The sequence below is a fragment of the Hyperolius riggenbachi genome, chromosome 7, assembly GCF_040937935.1.
Source record: "Hyperolius riggenbachi isolate aHypRig1 chromosome 7, aHypRig1.pri, whole genome shotgun sequence".
Taxonomy (NCBI): Eukaryota; Metazoa; Chordata; class Amphibia; order Anura; family Hyperoliidae; genus Hyperolius; species Hyperolius riggenbachi.
In genome coordinates this window covers 243948440-243971504 of record NC_090652.1, presented here as the reverse complement: position 1 = coordinate 243971504, position 23065 = coordinate 243948440, and the positions used below count along the sequence as shown (strand labels likewise).

At 42.9% G+C, this 23065-nt stretch overlaps 1 protein-coding gene across 11 annotated transcripts in view; it reads right to left on the bottom strand.

Moving 5' to 3' along the window:
- Positions 1-23065, bottom strand: part of PDE11A (phosphodiesterase 11A) — a 749805-nt gene that overhangs the window by 523377 nt on the left and 203363 nt on the right. The window contains exon 1 of one of the 11 annotated variants that reach the window (XR_011022813.1): positions 10452-10502. The exons of 8 other annotated variants lie outside the window; for them this stretch is intronic. The gene's annotated coding sequence lies outside the window, so the exon portion shown is untranslated. Of the gene's footprint in view, positions 1-2964; positions 2983-9563; positions 9583-10451; positions 10503-23065 lie in introns of those variants that run through there. 2 more of the 11 variants (XR_011022811.1, XR_011022815.1) reach the window with 2 other exon arrangements.

Here is a 23065-nt window from a genome sequence, read left to right as displayed (position 1 = left end):
TCAGACATATGAGCATACAGTCTGACCTATAGGAAGTAGCCAGACAAGCCTGACAAAAGATTTTTGTACATTCTTACGGTATATCAATAAAGTGGTGGTGGATACTGTATTTGAGAGGACGCAGGCACAACCGCAATCAATGCTGTGGTGAGCATCATTCGGTCACCCCTGCCTCCGTAGGACTTCCTCCACACATCAAGACTGTGTTTCAGGGCCAATAGGATAACCTGCTCCCCTCAGGCCATCGCTTCAGGAACATCCCAACCAAAAGTTCCAGGCACATGTACATGTACCTCGGTGCAGATATGATTTCTCCTCTGTCCGACAAACTTCTGAAATTACAATTTGATACAATTGAGTGGGCGGTATTTCAGTGCTGTGGTGAGCAATGTCATGGACAGGTCTAACCCCAATTCTAAATCCACATATATAGAGATGTTTAAATCCTTTATGAACACTCACGCTTTGGCTTATGTCTGACGAGAACACAAACACAATGCCAAAGGCTTTAAATTTTATTCTCCCACCCATAATTCCTATTCTCACATTGATATGATTCTGGTAAATGCCACCATTGTCCTACTTCTCCTATGTACGACGCGTGATTTGTCCGTGGTCTGACTACAACGTTGTTCTCACTGCTTTTTCTGCCATATGAGGAGTCCCTTCTTCTGAAAGATTATGCCTTACAGGTGCACTCTGCTATAATTGATTATTTGGACTTTAATTATGTTGAGCAGGTTTCCCCAGATTCTTACTGGATGGCCCACAAAGATGCAGTGAGTGGTCGTCTAATTAAAATTGCCTCCCGTTTGAAAAAAGTTTGGTCCCAGGTCATAAAAAACTTCGAACATAAACTCCTTGTCCTTCTGTAGATTACTGGTCAGCACGCAACCCTCTGTCTCAAAAAGCAAATAATGGATCTTAGATTATAGTTACCACACCCTGCTCTCTGATTGTGTAGAAAAAGCCTTTAGGGCCCTTTTCTACTAGCGGCGATTGCGATGCTGAATTGCAAAATCGCAAACCGCTAGTGATTTTGAAATCGCTACGGTTTGCTTTTTAACATAGGAATCGCGGTAGGTAATTTCCACTACCGCGATTCGTTTTTGACTCAAACGCGATCGCACCGCGGAGCGATCTTTGCTATGCAGTGCATTGCATAGCAAAACCGTGAACGCAATCGCCGGGAAGTTTCCCGCACTTGCGATTCAGCAATCGCTAGCATTTAGCGCGATCGCTAGCGATTGCTAGTGGAAAAGGGCCCTTAGATGGATTAAAGCAAGGTCAATAGGCAAATTAATAAGGCGAATACCTGGCTTGCCAGGAAATTATGCCTCCAACAGAACCTAAATGGGATCACCTAGATTAAAGACCATGGGTTTGATTCACAAAGCGGTGCTAACCTACTTAGCACGTCTAAAGTCTTTAGGCGTACTAACCAGGGTGCTAAGAAGGTTAGCACCGGTTTTCTCAATCAGATCGCGCACTAAGTACCGCGCGCAAAGTCCTATGTGCGCGCTAAGTCCCATAGGCTTTAATGGGCACTACGCGCGGAGCGCCCTGCGCAGTGCGCGCGTAAAGTTTTACACGCATTAAGTTTTGCACGCGTAAAGTTTTACGCGTGAAAAGCTCGTTTAAACGTGCTAAGTGGGTTTTCACAGGCGTGCTAACAGTTAGCACCGCTTTGTGAATCAAGCACCAAATGGGTAAAGTAACATCTAATTCAAACACTATGGCCTCAATTCACTAAAGGCAGTTCCTTAAAATCAGATCTGCGTGTATGAATCAGGGTTTTCTGTCCAGTGCATCCCCATAATCCCTTTAGATGTGCTGCAGCCACCAGGGGGAGCTCTTCTGTATGCCAGAATACAGATTTTCACATCTAAAGGGATGCAGAAAAGCATTCACTCCCCTGCATTGTTACAGTGAAGACACACCTTCCATCGTGTCGGGCCAAATAAGCTTAAGAAGCAGGGCTGTGTGGATCTTCATATTGGCTGCCTGGCTCTCCCTATTGGCTGTGTGTCAAATCTACCGCACAGAGAGAGCATAGAGAGTTATCGGCTGCTAAGAGCTGTGGAAAAATATCAAACCCTTTTGCCCGATTTACCCAATGTGTAAATCTTTGTCAATTGTGATTTCTAGACATTTCTTGAAGCAATTACCGCACAAGTCAGTAATTTACCTCACTAGTCAGTAATTATAATACTCTGTGGGGAAATAGGTTTAGTGAATTGGAATTTGGAAGGTGTTTGATAAAATCAGCTGTTCTTAGCATTACCGAATGTGGTAATGCTTAGTGAACTGAGGCCTATCTAGCCTACCTATCTAAGTCTATCATGATTAATACTAGAAATTATACTCTCCTCACCGGCTTACCAATCAATTTCTATACCAGACCCTTATCCCTACTCTATCACAATCGGACAACGACCTTAGCAACCCCTTTTTGGGTCAAGAAATCCTAGGGCCCGTTCGCACGGCAAACTGCAAGAACCGCTACACAATGTAGCGAGTGGCAGGGTTCTCACTGCCGCGGTTGCGGTTAGCGATAACCGCAACCGCGCTGCATGCAGCGGTCTGCCGGCAACGAGCGTCCCGCGATTAGCCATCGTGATTAGCGTGCACAGCATCGCTCCAAAACTGCCGCAGTGTCCAGTGATTTTTCCGTGCTAACCGCGGGAAAATCACTCCTGCAAAACGCGGTTCTAAGTGTGAACGGGTTAAGCAATCAAAAAAACTAAAAATAGCAAAGCCCCAGGTCTTGATGGCTTTAGTGCCACCTATTATAAAAAGTTTGGAGAGGAATTAACCCCCTACGTTACTAAATTTTACAACTCTCTCCTTCGAGGTGCCCAACGGCCCTCAGAATTCCTACAAGCCTCAGTTTCCTTGATTCCTAAACATATAACAAAATTACTGCCCAATATCCCTCTTAAATTTAGATTACAAAATTCTCACCTCGCTCCTCGCAAATAGGCTTAATCTACCCTCTCTGGTCCATAAGGACTGAGTGGGGTTTATCCCGACCAGACAAGCATCAGATAATGTCAGTATAATTCTTGGCATTATGCACCATGCACATTCCCAGAAAATCCCTACCACAGTCCTTGCCTTGGACATAGGACCTAGGTGATCACCAGCTTCATTTCATATCCTATATCCCAATCTCCACTATGATCTTCACCTAAAGCCAATCCCCTGCTTGAACAGGAGACTAGAAATGTCTTCAGAACTTCTGTTGCCCCCAAGGACTTATTTGTGCAAGGTACCTGTACAGGCGCTGATACCAAGGAAACCAATGAAACACCTGAAAGTCAAACAGAGACAGAGTCAAGGAACTGGGCCAAAGGTCAACACAGGAAGTCTGATGACTATCAAGACATGCGGGTAGACTAAGGGTCAGGCAAAGGCGTAGGCACGACATGCAGAGATCAGTATAGGTGGCAATCAAAAACGTGAGTGGCAATCAAAAACGTGAGCATCAGGTCAAACATGTTTGTAATAAGAGAGAAATCCAAATCACACCCTAGTAGCTAGCACTCAGCAACTAACAAAACAAGATGCAGAACATTTATATCACGCTTTTCTCCTGGTGGGCTCAATGTGCCAGAGCTGTAGCCACTAGAGCCCTCTATAGGCAGTAGCAGTGTTAGGGAGCCTTGTCCAAGGTCTCCCCCCTGAGTAGCTTGGCTTACTGATCAGGAAGAACCAAGATTCAAACCCTGGTCTCCTGTGTCAGAGGCAGAGCACTTAACCAGTACACTATGCAGTCACTGGATGACAAAGCCCTGGACGCTCCAGAGAACTGGACACTCCAGACCTTTATTGGGGCAATGATCAATCCTGTAAAACTACTAGTCCCAGCAGGGATTGGCTGCTTCAGCAGCAGAATGGCCAAATGAAACACTCTGTTCCAGTGGATAATGGTGCCACCAGAGGGAATAAGATAGGCACGTGAACAGCCGCTCCCATCTTAAGAAATGTAGAGCTGTGCATGGCCTCTGGGGATGCCACGCTGAGCTGCAGAGAAGTTCAGCTGTTCACGTGAGCTCTGGGGAAAGCAGGACTCGTGGGAATGCCAGCGAGGTGAGTTAATGATAAGTGCAGTGTAGGAAGGTGAAATAAGGCTTTAAGTTCACGTAGGACTGTGCTCCATAGCATTTTGAGTCTCCACCCCTCCAAATTAGGATTTAGGAGGTGGTATGGCTGAGCTATCACTTAAAGTGGATCCGAGATGAACTTTTACTCATTGCATAATTGTGTTCCTTTCCTATTGTTTATAGGGCATTCCTCAAGCCAATTACTTTTTGGTTTTTGTTTTAATGCTCTAATTCCCTATAAACTAAATAAGCCACTCCCACGGGTTTTCAGAGAGCCAAGGCACTTTCAGACAGTAGCAAGGGCTCATGGGAGCTCAGTCTGGGCAGGAGGAGGGGGAGGTATTACTAGCCAGAGATTTCAGAGGCAGAGGGGAGGAGGAGGGGGATTCGTTTTTTTTGCTCAAGATGCAGATAAGCCTGCCTCTGTGTAGTGTTTACAAACAACATGGCTGCTGGCATTGTATCACAGGAAAAAATATTCTTATTCTATTAAAGCTGTTTGCAGCTAGATTTGCTGTGTAAACTATCTAAACTTTAGATAAGCTATATAGACAAGTTACTTGTTATAGTTAGTTTTTCATCTCGGATCCACTTTAACCCCCCTCTTGTTGAAGGGTGTAAAGTGGGATGAATAGGCAAGTGGGGTTTAGACAGAGACTCAAAAGGGGAGTTGCACTTGTCTGCATGAAGAACAACCATCAGTGTAGCTTAACTGTTTGCCATTAAATTAAAATGTTTATTGGTTTTTTTTTTTACTATATTACAGTGTTTTGTTCGTCTTCAGGGAGAGGGGGTCCTGTGGCTTGGTGAACAGGGGCTTTAAATATACTTTATGACACTGGGCTACTGTTGCTGACAAATTCCCATGCAACATTATTAGCCAAATAAGGCTGCTATTCACACAAAGCCTCAGAGAACAGATCAGAGAACAGACAATTTCCCCTATAATGAAGCTAACAAAAGGATCCTGAAATGCAGGTTGCTGGATCACAGGATTTCTGCATGTTCCTGGTGCTGCACAAATCACAATCATGATATTAATAAAGAGCATTCCATTGTTAGTGTCAGCCGGGCATAGTATTCCATCAGCTTCACAGATGAGCGTTTTCTTGATATAGTCTTGCTACAGACTGCGGATACCTGGAAATTTTGAATGAAACAACCATTTATCGCAATGTTCTTCTGCTCTTCATCATTCTTCGCAAGAATGCACTACGTGCTGTGATAAATAATGCTGCGCCAAGGTTGTGTGCATCTGCTTCTCCCAAATTCTCGCTAATGAGAATCTATCATAAGAATCCACAGGCTCTTCTGCAGATGTGACGAGAGCAGCCAAGCTTTGAATGATGTGTCTTAAATGAACGTTTTATACTTGGTGCTCATTTAAAAAGGATCATGACAGCTTTTTGCTACAGTAAACTTGTCTTTAGCACATATATTGACAAAAGTGACACTGTCTACATCTTGAAGTAACAGCTGAGCATAGCACAGTGTGCTCTCACATTACTTTTGACAGAAGGTGATTATTCTTGTTGCCATTTTGCTTGTGACATCATCACTGTGCTCATCTACTTGATAAAATTCTGTGCATTCTTTCTGTCTCGCTGAGCAGTGATCCCACTAAGTAACTTAAAGCATTCCGACAGCTACAGAAAATCTGTTACCCCAAATCATCTATAATTATTTGTTACCCAGAATGATCACTTCTGATAATTTCATATAATAGTCCACTGTCTATCCATTTATGATATTATATAGGCAATCCATAATTCTTTTGAAATATCTTATTTGGAGTGCACATAACAGATTTATCCTGAATTAAAGAAAAACTGAAACCAAAATAACATAATTAATACAATTATTTGTTTTACAATATTAATATACTAGCAACCTTAGCCTGTTTAAAAACGGGCTAGGTATGTCACTGTGCATGCGCCCACCGCGCACGCACGCATCTGCCATGCCCGCCCGTCACACACGCACGCGCGCACCCGCCTGTCCACCCCTTGGCCTGTCATCCCTTGCCACGCGTCACTCCCCCTCAGTGTCTCTGCGTCCCTGCACATGCGCAGAGCGCAAAAGGGACGCACACACGGACATGGGACGTATAGACACTTAGGGATTATTATAGAGGATACATTTAGTTAGTGTTTGCCCACTGTAAATCTTTTCTATGCCTTATTTAACTGTAGTGGTATGTTCATTTAGGCCTGGAACCCACTAGGAGTGCCTTTCTGAGCGCTTTGCGATTTGTAAAGCTCTTGCTAATGTAATGCTATGGGTGTGATCCCACTTGAGCGATGTGATTATATAAAAATCCCCCATAGCATTGCATTAGCAAGAGCTTTTTCAAATCACAAGTGCTCCGAAAAGGCTGCTAGTCGGTTTGAGCCATTACTGAGAGTGCCGAAACCAGTACAGAAATATAGCTGGTCTCCCAGAATGCTCTGGGTGGGTGTGTGTGTGTGGGGGGGGGGGGAGGGGGGCTGGAGCAGGGAATTCTGCATAATAAACAGCCTAAGATAAGCCTTAGTGGGTGGGGGCTACTTACCAATATACAGCAATATATAGCTATAGGAAGTGCTTCTAATGCTGAAACCAGGATATTTAATGTAAAAGTTAGTATCCTGAATAATTTATTGCATTCTACTATACACTCACCTAAAGGATTATTAGGAACACCTGTTTATTTTCTCATTAATGCAGTTATCTAATCAACCAATCGCATGGCTGTTGCTTCAATGCATTTAGGGTGTGATCCTGGTCTAGACAATCTCCTGAACTCCAAACTGAATGTCAGAATGGGAAAGAAAGTTGATTTAAGCAATTTTGAACGTTGCATGGTTGTTGGTGCCAGATGGGCCGGTCTGAGTAATTCACAATCTGCTCAGTTACTGGGATTTTCACACACAACCAAGCATTTCTAGGGTTTACAAAGAATGGCGTGAAAAGGGAAAAACATCCAGTATGCGGTAGTCCAGTGGGCGAAAATGCCTTGTTGATGCTAGAGGTCAGAGGAGAATAGGCCAACTGATTCAAGCTGATAGAAGAGCAACGTTGACTGAAATAACCACTCGTTACAACCAAGGTATGCAGCAAAGCATTTGTAAATCCCCAACACGCACAACCTTGAGGCAGATGGGCTACAACAGCAGAAGACCCACCCGGGTACTACTCATCTCCACTACAAATAGGAAAAAGAGACTGCAATTTGCACAAGCTCACCAAAATTGGACAGACTGGAAAAATGTTGCCTGGTCTGAGGAGTCTCGATAGAGTCAGAATTTGGCATTAACAGAATGAGAACATGGATCCATCATGCCTTGTTGCCAGTGTGCAGGCTGGTGGTGGTGGTGGTGTAATGGTGTGGGGGATGTTTTCTTGGCACACTTTAGGGCCCCTTAGTACCAATTGAGCATCATTTAAATGCCACAGGCTACCTGAGAATTGTTTCTGACCATGTCCATCCCTTCATGACCACTATGTACGCATCCTCTGATGGCTACTTCCAGCAGGATAATGCACCATGTCACAAAGCTCGAGTCATTTCAAATTGGTTTCTTGAACATGACAATGAGTTCACTGTACTAAAATGGCCCCCACAGTCACCAGATCTCAACCCAATAGAGCATCTGTGGGATGTGATGGAACGGGAGCTTTGTGCCCTGGATGTGCATCCCACAAATCTCCTTTAACTGCAAGATGCTATCCTATCAATATGGTCCAACATTTCTAAAGAATGCTTTCAGCACCTTGTTGAATCAATGCAACGTACAATTAAGGCAGTTCTGAAGGCGAAAGGGGGTCAAACACCGCATTAGTATGGTGTTCCTAATATGTTAAGCTTGGAGGTGTAATCTCCACCGTCAGCATGCAACACATAAGCTGACGTGAAGGAGGTACACACACCAGCACAAGGAATCAGGATATCCCCAGTTTAGTGGAGGAGAGGACTGACTCCAATAGGAGATTGTGGTGCACAGAGCCGGTGCAGATCCGAACAGCCACAAACAACACTTTCGTAATAATGTCTCAGCGCAAGTAGTGCTGAGACGCATAAACCAGGACTGAGGAGATCAGGACAGGTAGACAGAATGAACGCTTGCTTAACTAGCCACTACTTAGTGACAGCAAGCGTCCACAATAAAACAGACTGGAATGAGGTAGCCAATGCGTTTGCAGCGATGGCGTGCCTCACCAAGACAGGACAGGATAGTCAGGAAATAGCAGGATCAAGATAGATGAACGTAACACAGATAAATATACAATAAGTATGATTTTCTAGCGTATTACAATTACAGCTATCAATGAAACTATTTGTAACGTCTGACTAACATATGTATATATTGGCAATGAACCGATATATGACATAAGCAGGAACTCTGACTAAGACTGGAGTAATACAGGGAACAGGACTCAGAAGGATTCGCTATCTCTTCGCAGAGATGAACGCAATCCACAAACAGGACCAGGAACAGGATAACTAGCACAGCGTGCTGGAACGCTGACTAACGGAACACAGGATATAAACAGTTCGTGTACGTATATATCAGCGACACTGATGTATCAACGTAACACGAATACAAGGAAAATAATAAACGTGCAAGTATGCGTATATATTGGCGATGAACCAATATATGACACAAGACAAGCAAAGTAACAACTTCTAGAAACAAGAGCAGAACTAGGAGGACTCGCTGACCCCTTCGCAGGAGTCAGCGCAGTCCACACGGACTAGGAACGAGGTGGGGCACGGGCAGAGTAACAGACAGGATCTGAGACTATGGTAGCCCATCAAGCATTGCAGGAAGCAGTTCTTTATACTGAGGTCATCCAATGGGAGCAGACCTGCAGATTCCCACACAAGTGAATGGTAATTAATCACAGGCTGACAGCAGGAAAAGGCAGACAATGATATGCAGCCTGCAGGAAAGGGATTGCCCCTCCATTGCACCAGACAATGTTTGTTTACACAAAAGCATATTAAACTGTCATTAACTTCAGAGCGACTGCAGATGGAATCAGCAACTAGTTTAAGTGCAAACCAAACTATGCAAGAAAATGTATGTAATGACATCTAAACTGCTTGGGTTACAATACCACTACAGCCAGCAGTAAACGCTGCAGACATGATCATAACATAATAATCCTTTAGGTGAGTGTATGTTATTACAGCTCCTCATTAACCTTTAACCTCTCTGGCGTTCAATTTCCCCAGGATTTCTGTGCAAAAAGTGATCCAATTAATTTTTATAACTTTTTTTCCCTATAACTTGTCAAAATGTGTCAAGCAAGGGTCTAGTGTGCAGGAGAGTATTAACGTGTATGCATGTCAATACTGATCACAGCATGTTTTGTATTGACGTGTACATCCGTCAATCCGCTAGGGAGGTTAACATACAGTATTAAGACGTTTATTTGCACACACAAAAAAAAAAAAAAAAAACACAAACCTACTAGGGATGCCCACCAGTCTGAATTACCAGGCATTGTAGAATTCGAGATGATGGTCATTATAATGAGAGTCTGAAAGCATGTGGATCCCATCCATTTTAACCAGCCTCATCTATTCTTCTGGATAAAGAGGAAATTGTTATTTCCCTGCCCCTAATAAGGGAGTGGGACGATAGCACATAACAGCCCGCCATTCCCATAACACTGGCAGCTCCTCTTGGGGCACCAAAAGCAGTGAAAAGTCAAAATGTCCATCCACATTGAGCAATAGTGCTTATAAAGGGTGTGCAGGATTTTTGTGCCCTCTTTCAGTTAACCTCAAGCCTGTATGGCTGGGCACCAAGCTGGTTATGTCACCTGGGTGAAAGATGGTTGGTGGGTACCGAGTGCTCTAAATAATAACTTGTTCACAGCTTGACTACATAATAATGGTAAAGAACAAAGGAGAATTGCGGCTCATTCAGCGTTATGAGCATTAGAAAAATTACATTTCAGGGAAGCTGAATTCGGGTTAGACCTACCAAAGTTTACTAATTTGTAAATCGTTTATGAACAAACATCCTTTCATTTTACATCATACATTATAGTATATCCAAAACCTTTTTACTTTACATAATGGAGAAAAATCACAAATCGGTACTTACACAAGTGATATAACGTGTATTTATTATGCAATATAACCCACATTACATACACAATGCATGAGTTGCTAGTATAATGGTAACAGTATAATGTTCATCCTACTAGTAACTCGTATAGTAGCTACATGCGTGTTATGTACATAATGCAGGCAATGCTAATTGTTCAGTGTATAATACATCACCTGTGTAAGTACCGGTAAAACTGCTGAGCACTGCATGCGCATGGCAAAGTCACCAGTGGGTCACATACCTGCTCTTAGCATGTAGATGTTCTCAAAATCCTTGCAGTCCTCGGCTTTCTCTGTACAAACCACAGGACAACATTGATTTTGCTATAATCCAATATTCTCTTATTATAATAAACTTATGGTGAAATCTACAAGCCCCCTTTCATAAGGGATCTCCCAGATATCTGCATAGGTCTGGAGTGAGTATAGTAAGTATAAGGGCAAATGAATACACTTTGCCTATTTCTGATGGCCTCTGACAGTTTTAGGTAAAATGAAGAAAGCATAATCTGCCACATAGATATCATTTTTGAGCAGAAATGTGGGCGCAGTATGTTCCGGGGACAGGGGGTTGTGTTTAGGTTAGGCATGGTGTGACGGTTAAGGTTAGATGTGCAGGGGATTGGCTAAGGTTAGGCATCGGAGGGGAGGTGGTTAAGATTAGGCATCAGTAGAGGGATGGTTCTGTGTGAGAGTAGGGTTGTGTTTAGTGGTTTCAAAATATTGGTATCATTTACTGATATTTTACTATCGTTATTAGCACTGCAGAGAGTAGAATATTGGTAAAGTAGCTACCACCACCATACTGAAAGAGAACCCTGGTGTAGCATTTCCAAACCTCCTGCTGGGGGTCCCCAGTCCACTAGTTCTTTTATCTGGTCCAATGAAAATCCTCCTGAGAAAATTATCATTGGTCAGATCAACATACTACTGAGAAGTGAGAAGCCCTGATGTTTAAATCAAACATGCTTTAATCCAGGGCCCTATTCTTGAACTAGCAGGAAACCCAGCAAAACCACGTGAAATTGGATTACAGCAAGAACAAGATGAACAAGCAATTTTATTTTAGTTTGTTGTTTAATTGTTTTTTTTTAACAATGTTGGGTGCTTTTCTTACTTTTAACTATTTGCTGGTATGAATATTGGTTGCTAATTTACATCATATTCATTCCAAACTTTCTTGCAGATATCTAGGAGGTGTTGCAGATTGCACTATAGTTCCACCTACCCCATTTCCTCCCAAATTAAGGCTATTTTTACATGTGAAAGTAGGGATCTCAACTTCACCTGGGACAGAGGTGGTAATGGGAACCTTGTTTTTGACATAGACATAGTGCTTTATAGGTGGGGGGGGGGTGTGTGTGTGGAGATCTCTGCTTCCCCCTTGTAGAGACCATGTGGGATTGGTTGTTCGGACAATGAAGTCCCATGCTGGCTGGCTCAGGCGTTCTGGCAATAAACCAGTTAGTATGGGGGATAAGGGGTGAAAAGACGTACTGAAAGGGGCCACTCTGATTTGTTTTCTTTTAATTTATGCAAATGTTAAAAGAAATCTGCCCAAAATAATAAAGACAATAAACAGAAACTGATACAGAGAAGCATTATATCATAAATTATGGGGGATGATGAAGAAAATGTGGAAAAAAAACTGTAGATGTTGCATTGTTTTTACACTGCGGGTGAGTTCACTTGGCCATGGGAATTATTAATTTGACAACTGACTTAGCCATTAAACTGTGTGTGATGCAGGGTGACAGTTTTCTCTCTGTAACAGAATCAGGCCCCGAGGATGTAATGCTTTGTGAATGACCATTTTTATATATTTACCTCTTAAACCCACTGTATATTGTACCTCGAAATATTTTACCACTGCCTCTGTGTTACATATTTAGTCTTCCCTCTAGTAAACTTACATTTAAACATACATCTGATAATAGAGTGCAGTTTTGGAGTGATTTCACTTTAAAGTATGTGTTATTACATTGGGAATTGATGTCATAATGCGTAGCGGAATTCTTTAACGCCAGTAAAAAGATATTTTGAGCTCCAATCTGTCATTTAGCAGAAAAAAGATTAACTGCTTTGTACAATAAGAACATGTTTCATTTAGAATCCCTGTCAAACAACAGTAATTGTGGCATACTACGAAGGAGTATTTTGCAAAAATCGATGTACTATATTTTAATGTATTCTACCAAAAGTCTAGATCACGCTACTGTATACAGCAAAACTGCTTGTGAAATGGTCAGCTCTACATCCTGCGGACCTCAACTCTTGTACAGCAGACAATGAAAATTTGGACTCCGGCATAGGCTGTAATGTGAATTAGTGAGTACGGTAATTTGGGCACCCGCAAAAGACAAGCCCCAAATTACAATAAAAACAGCACAATTCGACCACTAGTTGGAAGCCAAATTGCATCTTAGGGGAAATAGTCATTCACGCCGCCAGGAAATTTGCCACGGCTGGGTGAGACGTTTTTCGGCGTCATCTTGTGGCCAAATATTCCGGCGCCCTTTTTACATGCATGCATGAAAACAAATAGTTGAAAAGAAGGTCACTCTGTGTATATTTAGAGAGATCAGCCTGTCTAATTAGCAATTATCGGCATGTAATCAGGAAGTGGAAATCAGGGATATCAGCTGTGCGACCAGAGTGCCCTGGGTTTTATGCTAATAGGTAAACGCTGAAGGCTAACCCTTTCTGTGCTCCCAGGAAAGGTCAAGCCAATCTTCATTCTGTCCAGTGATTATTATAACCACTTGAGTTTACTGATTGGAGACAGACTATGTGCTGCTCTATTAGATAAGGATCAGCACAATCCAGTGGTCAGTGGAAGAACTGGCCACAGACGCACAGCTGATGGAAACCAAACTACATGTGGCATCGGTCTTTTCTAAGTACCGTATATATTTTTACAACATAGTCCTGAACAGAGCAGGTAAAAGGGAATACTCAAACCTCAATTAATACAAAAATACAAACATTTTATTTTGCTACATAACCATCAATCAGAAAATAGTTTATTCACTCATTCATAAAATCATTTGTATTTAAACAATTTTTTGCATCAGGGACTGACCACCTGCTTAAGTCTCAGTCATGCTATCATCACACATACATGGCCATCACATGTCGCTCCTACTATGGCTACCTAGCCTGAACCCACCTGTCAGATGCTGCTCTGTCACGTAAATTCAAAGCTTTCCAATAGATAGTTCACCTTCCATCACTCAATTTCCCATTTAAGTGATTGCAGGAAGTTGAAATACGGTAACTCATAGCATGTATCCAGATATCTTTTACTATACAGTACACTTAAACAATCTGCCCGTCTCTCCCTTCTTTGTTATTACACATCTTGTTTCTGACATTGAACATGTGCACAGCTGGGGGTACATAAATGCACACAGCAGGAGCTTATGATGTAGCATACAACAGAAGAATCAGGATCTGTCAGTAGCACAGGAATGCCTTCATGTCTTATAGATTCTGTACATGACGACATTAGGACAAGGATGTTCTATGTGCCTCTTATATGTGCTATCTAATCTACAGTATACTGCTTCATCAGTATTAGCCAATGACCATTTGATCATCAGTATTGATGGGTAAAAATGCTCTTGATACATTAATTATCTGCATCCAGGAGCCAGATGTTGGGATTAGCTAATCAAAGCTCTGAGCAGTTCATCAATTTAATCACCAGTTGTGTTAATTATTCAGTGATTTGCTATCCCCCGCTTCTGGGTGAAGCTAATCTGTGTTTTATGAGAATTTTTTGGCAATTACTAATGATCAGTATATGCCCATTCCTTGTATACAAGGATCCCTACTATTGAGCTTTAGGAGTGCATTATTGTCATAAATAAGTGAAGAGGTCACTACAGCCATAGAGATGTGAACTCTGGAGGAAGGAAGGGTAGATGCACTGCCTGAGTAAGGAGAAGTGAGCTACCTCTCCACTTCACTCACTACTGGGGGTACATCTGGCTGCCTAATACTGGGGGAAACTCTGGCTTCCTAATACTGAAAGGTACATTTGGCTACCTAATACTAAGGGGCATCTCTGGCTACGCGTATCTGGGGGGCATTTCTGGTCACATAATACTGGGGGACCTCTGGCTACCTAATACTCAGGGCTACCTCTGGCTACTTATAGTAGGGGCATCTGGCTACCTGAAACTGAGGGGGCATTCCTGGTCAAATAATTCCAGGGAACCTTTGGCTAACTAATACTGGATGGTACCTCTGACTACCTAATACTAGGGGGTTTCTTCTGGCTACCTAATGCAGGGGAGCACCTTTGGCAACCTAACTCTGGGGCCCCCTCTTGCTACCTAATACTGGGGGTACATCTGGCTACCTAATACTGGGGGACCCTTCTGGCTACCTAATGCTGGAGGGCTCTTCTGGCAACCTAGTACTGGGGGCACCTCTGGCTACATAAGACTGGGCAAACCACTAGCAACCTAACACTGGGGGCACCTCTGGCTACATAATACTGGGGGCACCACTGACTACCTAATAGTGGGGGCACATCTCGCTATTCAATACCTTTTGGGGGTTACTCTGGCTACCTATTATTTTTTGGGGCTCAGGTGACTCCCTAACACTGGTAATTGAGGGCCACATCTGGCTGCCTCATAATAATTGCATGCACAATGTACATCAATTACTTGTACAGTATTCGCCTTTGTGACACTAACTTGCCCCTGTGTTTTAAACTGGAGTACAACCTTACCTATCATGAACTCTAATGAATACATTACATGGGAACAATGTTGACATTGTTTACCATAGACTTTATGAGCAATACATTTAAGATTACCTGCAAAACTTATGTCACATTTTTTAATCCTTAAGATACTTGACAGAGATTCTTTTTTTTCACAATTAAAGGTTTATTTATGCCTAACACAAGCAAGGTAAAACAGCATACAAAGTTATCATATCACCAAAAAGCCTACGCAGAGGCTGCAATATAGCAGTAGACTGATAATCACATGGCTATGGTAAAATAGATTAATTCAAAACATTGCAGCATAAAATAGAAATGCAAGAACAAACAATATAGCCACATAAGATGATCATGTTAGTCAAAACAGAGTCCGTAGGGCCGAAGAGTACCATGGGACCCAGCAGGTATCACAAGAACATATTCATTAAACCAGTTTTTAATGCCGGGAGAAAAAGAAGGGAAAAGAAGAAAAAGTGGAACATAGAGAATAGAAAAATAAAGCTGAGAATCAAATATTTAATAGCTGTTTATATGCATCAGTGTACTGATACTCAACCCAGACAGACCACGTCAGGATATATTGTTCGTTTAATCCTGGGGCATCAAAATCAGTTCTATAGCCTCTATAGCAGGGCAGCCCACACTTTTTCGGATCGCGAACTACTTTTAAAATTACCAAGTCTAGGAGATCTACCTACATTTCCATGCACACGCGCACGCTCGCACACATGCCCCATCCCAGCATAGTTGGCAGCACTTGGTGACAGAATCCTTCTCTCCACCCCCCCTTCCCCCCTCACAGCACATGGCTTCACGATCGTTCTTCCCCCCATCCACCACCACAGCACATAGCTTCATGATCATTCTTCCCACCTCCCCAACATAGGCAACACACACATAGCAGCCATAGATATAATCACATAATCACAAAATCTACTTCCCCCTCCCAAACATCACCACAAAAAATAGACTCAGTCAAGGAATCCATCCCCCGACCCACCACCAACATCTATGCCCACCTTGCCCCCTGCCTCTATTCATTCAGTCCCCTTTCAGTGCAGCAGCAAAACCTCCAGCCTCTGTTCAGTCTCCTCTCCTCTCCTCACAAGATGGGGAACAACATGGGACCTGGGGGAGGAGTGGCCACATCACTATTGCATCACTATTCTCAGAGCCTGGAGGGAAAGGAGATGCTCACCATTTGCTCCTCTCCCCTTCAGCTGTGCCTCTCCCATTGGATTCTGAAAGCCGCGGCTGCCAAGTAGCATATTTTGACAGCCGCGGCTGCTAAGTAGCATATTTTGACAGCGGTGGCTTCAGGAAAATTTTGACAGCTGCGATGACGCGGCAACTAAATTTGACAGGCCGCGATCTACTCACAAGGCGAAGCCAGTAGATCGCAACTGATCAATTGGGCACCCCCGGCTCTATAGAGTCCACTTTCCTAATCCAAGCCTGGACCAAAGGAGGGCTCCTTGACTTCCAGCACGCAGGTATCAAACCTCTAGCTGCATTTACCATATGGATCACACGGGAATTTTTTTTACAAGACTTGATAGATTCTTGAGTATTATGGAGAAGGAGGGAGCTGGTTAATAAACAGATTGTAGAGCAAGAAATGTATTTGTTCCATAAGTTTGTGTACCTCTTTCCAGTATATTGCAATCAGAGGACACGACCAAAAGATATGTAGGATAGAACCGCTGTCCACTCCACATCTCCAGAAAACGTCAGAGACTGATGGAATAATTGTGTGAAGCAAGGTGGGAGTTTTATACCATCTAGTGCGGATTTTGTACCCTAATTCCTGCGTATTAAGACTCAAGGACCCCTTTGACAGAGATTCTAACCTCACAGTACTCTATAAAAAAGGAATTTTGGCTTAAAATGTTACTATAACATGACTCTGAACCTGCTATTAAAATACACATAAAGCTTACTTAACTGTAAGGAGAGCGAATGCATAATATAAACAAATAAGGGGAGATAATTCATGAGATAAACAGATCAGGGGAGATAAATCATGAGCTAAGTCAAATTAGGAGAGTCAGTTAAGAAGAAATGCATTGTGAGTTTATACGTAAGGTGAGATAATTCAACTGAAAAGATTTATGAATCATTCCCTTTTCCTCCTAAGTTTTCTCTTCGGAAATAATTTTAATCTTCTGCTTAAAATAGCTTTTTAGCATTGAAAAGGTACCAAGAAGTAGGTGAAAAAGTACTGTCAAAATTATTCTGAGTATTTTCTAGCTTGCCAGAGGCTTACAAGGCATTTTATTGATAAGATGTGAAATTGTAAGGATCCCTCCTGTAGCGTGTTCTGTCCGTTGCAGTGGAGCTGCAAACGGACAGTTCTGACTTATCTGCTTGCATTCGGGTGTGCATTTCCAGTAAGTCTCATTGTCATTTGCAATCGCTCTGCAGTTCTGGGCAGCTCAGGATGCTGTCATCATTTTACCAAGTGCTTGTTGCAGCTGAGCTGCGGCCAGATAGCCCCGGATTTCCTGCATGCTTGTTGTTACATAATACTGCATGTATTTCTTATGGGAGTCCTTTGCATTCACAGCCAGCCAGCAAATGGTAATCAAGCCAGCTCAGGATTGAATGATTACCATTCAGCTGTGTGGAAATGTGCATACTTGCATCCATTGGCTGATGTCGGTTTAAAAGTCTGACTCCCATTTTAGACCCTGTCCGTCATAGTGGTCAATACGCTGGTCTGCTGGGCACCTTGTTACTCTGTATAGTTCTGTTATTGTAGTTCAATGCGACCTTATTACTTGTGCTTTAGCTAGTTTCTTGATAAACATATATGCAGACTTGCTAATACATATTTATCCGTTAGTGGAGCCGTTTGTTATTTTTCTGTATTATTGTGTATTGCCTAGTTCCATGCTTGATGGATGTTCGCTGCATCCGCGGTGGGTCAGGGAAGTCCATTATCCTGATAGCTTAGATTCTGCCATCACCACGTTAGTGACTGGTAGTATTCCTGCTACTCTAGTTTTTGAGAACGTGACTATAGGCTGCGGTTGCTATTAGTTACGTTCTATCCTGTAGTCTTGCCTGGGTGGATGCTTGCTGGTGACTGTTGTTAGCCTGCTTGCTCTGCTTCTGTGGACATGACTGTGAGCTGCGGTTGCTACTAGTTACGCTCCAATCTATAGTCCTGTCTTGTACCTGTCTGAATGCTTTCTATCGCTAAGGCAGTGCAACATCGCACTGCGCTGCCATTGTGTTTTATTTGTAGCGAAATCAGAAGCCCAGAGCTGCAGTTGCTCTGGGCAGCCTGTGTAGCCTCTTCCATTATTCAGCTACCAGCCTTGTTGCTCTGGGTGGTCAAAGTATAACCCCCAAGCATTACAGAAATATCCTCAAGAGAAAACTTAGAAGAAAAAGTTAATTGGATCAGATCCATTGTTGAATGCCTGATTTTTAAGGTAAAACTACACTGCAAACCACATATGATTTCTCCCTTCATAAATATGTAGCTCTAAAAGATAAACCCAGACTTGACTGTGACATTTGCCACTGCTCGGCGTGGTAAAATTAGTAAAACACTTGAAAGAACATAGTCACGTAAAGTACTTAATTGCTGTGCTCATCTGCCTGCAACGAATGTGGATCTAGCTAGGACGGCTGTCTGGCAAGTTCTAATGAAGTGGTCACGGCTCGTACATTGTACACCCTTCTATTCTGCTTACAAATAAGAAAGCTAGTCCCACTGGATTTGCATTATTAACTAACAAGCTAATTATATCACTACTTTCTGTGTGACATTAGCCTTGTAAGAGCTACATGCAGACAGCCCAAGATATGACAGTGATGCTAATAATAGCACTTTAAACGCTCACTTGTGTTTTATATGAACAAAAGTGGAAGGGATACATTCACAAAAATAGCGTTTACTTTCTTGTGTACTTTTGCTATACACAGCTGGAGAATTAACAGTGTTAAATTGTACTTTACATACGCATCCCATCAAAATTTTCCACTTAATGAAGTTCAACAAAGCATTCACTAACTCATTATGATCACAGAGTTAGACATAAATATAATTTAATCCAATTATGTATTTAATGAACAATGGGTAAATGCATTCAGTGCATCTAAAGTAAGAACTAAACTGCTCTGTATATTAGCTTACAGCTAATGTTCATTTTAAAAATCCTACAGCAATGTTAGTGTTGGTTAGTTTAACACTGTGCAGCTAGTTTCACTTCTCCTCACTGCCATTTTCCATATGTGGTGGAGTGTGCAGCCTTCTTCCCTGCCAAGCATTGGCACATCCTCAAAGCAAGGATGGTAGCACCACCACCTTAGTTTGGTAGTACTAGCTCCGATACAGTAATGGTGCCCAAAGATGTACAATCTTACCAAATATATGTAGTACAATGGTAAACTAAGCGAATATGCTTAACCACTTAACGACCAGCTAACGCCGATAGGCGGCGCCTGGTCATTTGTGGTTTTGCATGGAAACGGCCGCTCGTTCAAGCGGCCTTTCCATGCCAGTTCACGGAGGGTGTCTCCGTGAACAGTGTGCGAGCCGCCGATCGCGGCTCGCACACGTAATGTAAACACGCGGGGAAGAAATCCCCGCTGTTTAAATCAATATGGCACTGCTACGCAGCAGCGCCGTGACGGAGATCGGCGATCCCCGGCCTCTAATTGGCCGGGGATCGCCGTCATTTGATAGGCTGAAGCCTATCCTATCCGGCGCAGGACGGATATCCGTCCTGCGCCTCACATAGGGGAAGGGAGACAGAGGTAAGAGGAGGGAGCGCACAATATCGCTGCGGAGGGGGGCTTTGAGGAGCCCTCCCACCGCAAATCACAGGCAGCCGGCGGCGATCAGACCCCCCTGCAGGACATCCTCCTAGTGGGGAAAAAAGGGGGGAAGTCTGATCGCCCTGCCTTTTACCTGATCGGTTCTGTGGGCTGGAGAGCCCGCGCAGAACCGATCATTAAAAAACCCCGTGGTCCTTAAGTGGTTAAATCGGATACTTTAGGTACTAGTCCCTCATATTACCTAATCCCTCATGTGGTAAGATTGTCCAATTAAGATTGTATGGTCGATGGGCACCTTAGCAAGTGTATGTACTGTGTAACATTTGTGTGGAGAGCTATAATCATTACAATAAAGCAACAGCAACACAGTGCTACCTTAAAAGAGCGTAATGTCACCTGGCAGGAGGGAGGAGGTCACATACCACAAACTAGCAGCACAGAGTAGTGGAACTAGTAAGGAAATCAGGGCTGGTTCTAAACTTTTTGCTGCCTGTGGCAAGCTTGTGAGGATGCGCTCCCTCCTTTCAGTTTGGAATAATCGCACAGCACCCAACAATTTACTCTGCTTCATTTCATGTTCTCACATGACATGCTGCAGCTCAACACAATAGCACACTGGCTGGCTGTGAGTCTTTGACAAACAAACTGCTCACCCTCAGCCAGTCCATTCCTCCTCAGTCAGGACAACAGTGCCACCTCCTCCCTTCTGCTGTGCAAGTCAAATGAAACACTGCTACTCTCTTGCCTCCCCCCTCCTCACTCACTGTCAGACTTCTCACACAGCACAACCAGCTGATTTCCCCAATGATGGCTTCTTTACCTCGCTCTCCTCTCACTTCTCCTCCTACTGTGACTGCATGCTGTGAGTGTAAACACAGTACAAACATGGTGCCCCTGTAATCTCTACGCTTGGTGCAAATGTTTCACCTGCTTCATGAGAGAACCGGCCCTGAAGGCAGTACTGCACTGGTTAGAACCAGGCATGCTTAGATGTTATTTTTTATATTGTAGGCATAGAAGGGTTATCAGGTGATTCCTACACTGACAATGCACTGGTATGGGGAAGACTGCACTGTTTCTCAGTCAGTCTTTAATGAACTAGGTCTGGGACGCACTATAAATCGCAAATCGATACCGCAATTGCTGTGTAAGTGCTTAGCAGGCAATTGCAGCTGTGTTTTCCGGTGATTCAACTCATATAGTATGTATATCAGTCCAAATGCTCACAAAATGCTGCATGTCCTGCGATTACGATTTCCAAAATCGCAATTGCTCTAATGGGCTCAACACCATAGCCTTGCATTAGCAAAGCTTTTTTAGAAGGGCCGGTGATTCTCAAAAGTCCAAGATCGCTCCACAAAGTGCTCTAGTGGAACTGGCTTGGGGGTCACATATTGCTGAAGTAGTGAAAAAGGCACAGAAGAGGCTATATTTTTTTAAGTGTGCTTAGGAAGAATAATATTCCTGAGAAATTGTTGGTGTCTTTTTACCGCACTACAGTGGAGAGTGTCCTAGTCTACTGTCTCTGTGCGTGGTTTTCAGGCTGCACAGTAGGACAGAAAAAGCAGCTTCATAGGTTAATTAAGGTTGCCCAGAGGATAGTTGGCTAAACATTTTAGACTTATAAAAACTAAGACAAATAGATTAAAGAACAGTTTTTATTCTTCAGCCATTTCTATGTTAAATCGAACCCAAACCAAACAATTCTTTAATTCAAAATATTTAGTTGCACCACTCGGATACATACAAAGATAAATAAACACTCCTTCAAGCCTATGAGCATTTCAGGGCATGCTTTTCATCCTTATATTTTCATAACCAGGGTTATACTGTACAGGTAGCAGCCATTAGCAATTCCTCCATTGCCGGACACCATCTACTCCACCAGTTTGCCGGATTCTGTCCCGGCAATATGAAAGAAAGGTAGGGGTACCTCCAATAAATGTAAAATATTTTATATTTGTCATCATGCAACTGAAAAAAGGCTGCTATTTATTAATATAATTTAGGAAATAGATTTTATTTTTGAAATCTTGTATTTTTAATTTGGGTCCACTTTAAATGCTACTAAGTGGCCATGTTGATAATGGGTGTGTGCAATGCAATGCATGTAGGAATGGAATGTTGTTATGCTGTTTTGCTTTTGCTGGAAAATTGCACTTTAGAATTTCGTTGTACAATTTCGGCTGTTACAATGACAATAACGATTTCTATTCTAGTGTGCCCCAGGCCTAACACAGTGTTGGCAACTATCTGGGGTATATTGGAGAAATTTAGGGCTCAGCTGACACCTTGATTTTACTGGTCAGTTGAACCTGTTTATCAGTCTGTAAAGGGTTGTCTGTAATTCACTTCTTTTCAGTATATGTAGAAGTCAGATCTCATATGCCAGTAGCTGAACACAAGCAGGTAATGGCTGGGAACCCAGTGCAGGGAGGTGGGTAGGGCAGAGGGGAAGGCAGGGGAAGTCGACAGCATTTCTCTATTTGATGTACTGACTGTTTGGAAACAAAAGGCAACAAGAGGGCTTCAGAATTCTGGGAGGGAGCAAAGTCAGTAATGATTTATAGCTGCTAATGATGATTACGGGGCATTTTTTGCATTGAACTAGGATATGTATTTTGAGTAAACGGAAGTCTTTGCAGAGCACATTCAATTGCTTGCCTAAAATATTCTATGCTAGTTGTCTGCTTTTGATAACCTCCTTCTAAAAATACTATCTGCCTGGCTGTTTGCCTTCAATACTTTCTGAATCACAGACTCAGACCAAGTGTGCAGACTGGATGTTCTCGTGAGTGCTTGCTGTTTTGCTGGCTGTTTATTACCGCTTATTTACTCAGACAGTACCCAAAGTGAAAAAAAAAAACTACAAAACTACTATGACCCGCAGGAAAATAGCATAACTATCTCTAGCTGCAAGTTTCCTTCATAATGCCCAACATTGTAACATTAACCTCACCTCCTAATGCCTAACACTTCCCCCCCTCCCCATAATGTCTATCACTACCCACTCCTCCTAATGCCCAACACTAACCCTCCTATTCCTTAACACTCACACCCCCTCACCCTCTTAATGCCACTAATCACTAACTCCGCCTTCTAATGCCTAAAGGCTGATATACACACCGGACGTTTTCAAACTACGGGTCGTCAGACCCGCCCGCGGGGCGGTCGTTCTGACGACAGTTGCACGTGAGTACAAGCTGTCGTCAGACTGATAAGACGGATTTTGACTAATCCGCTCGGGGATCAGTAAAATTCGCCCAGTTTGATTGTCTCTTATTGCGTTTGCGTTCATGATTCACTTAGCACCGCTTGAACCAT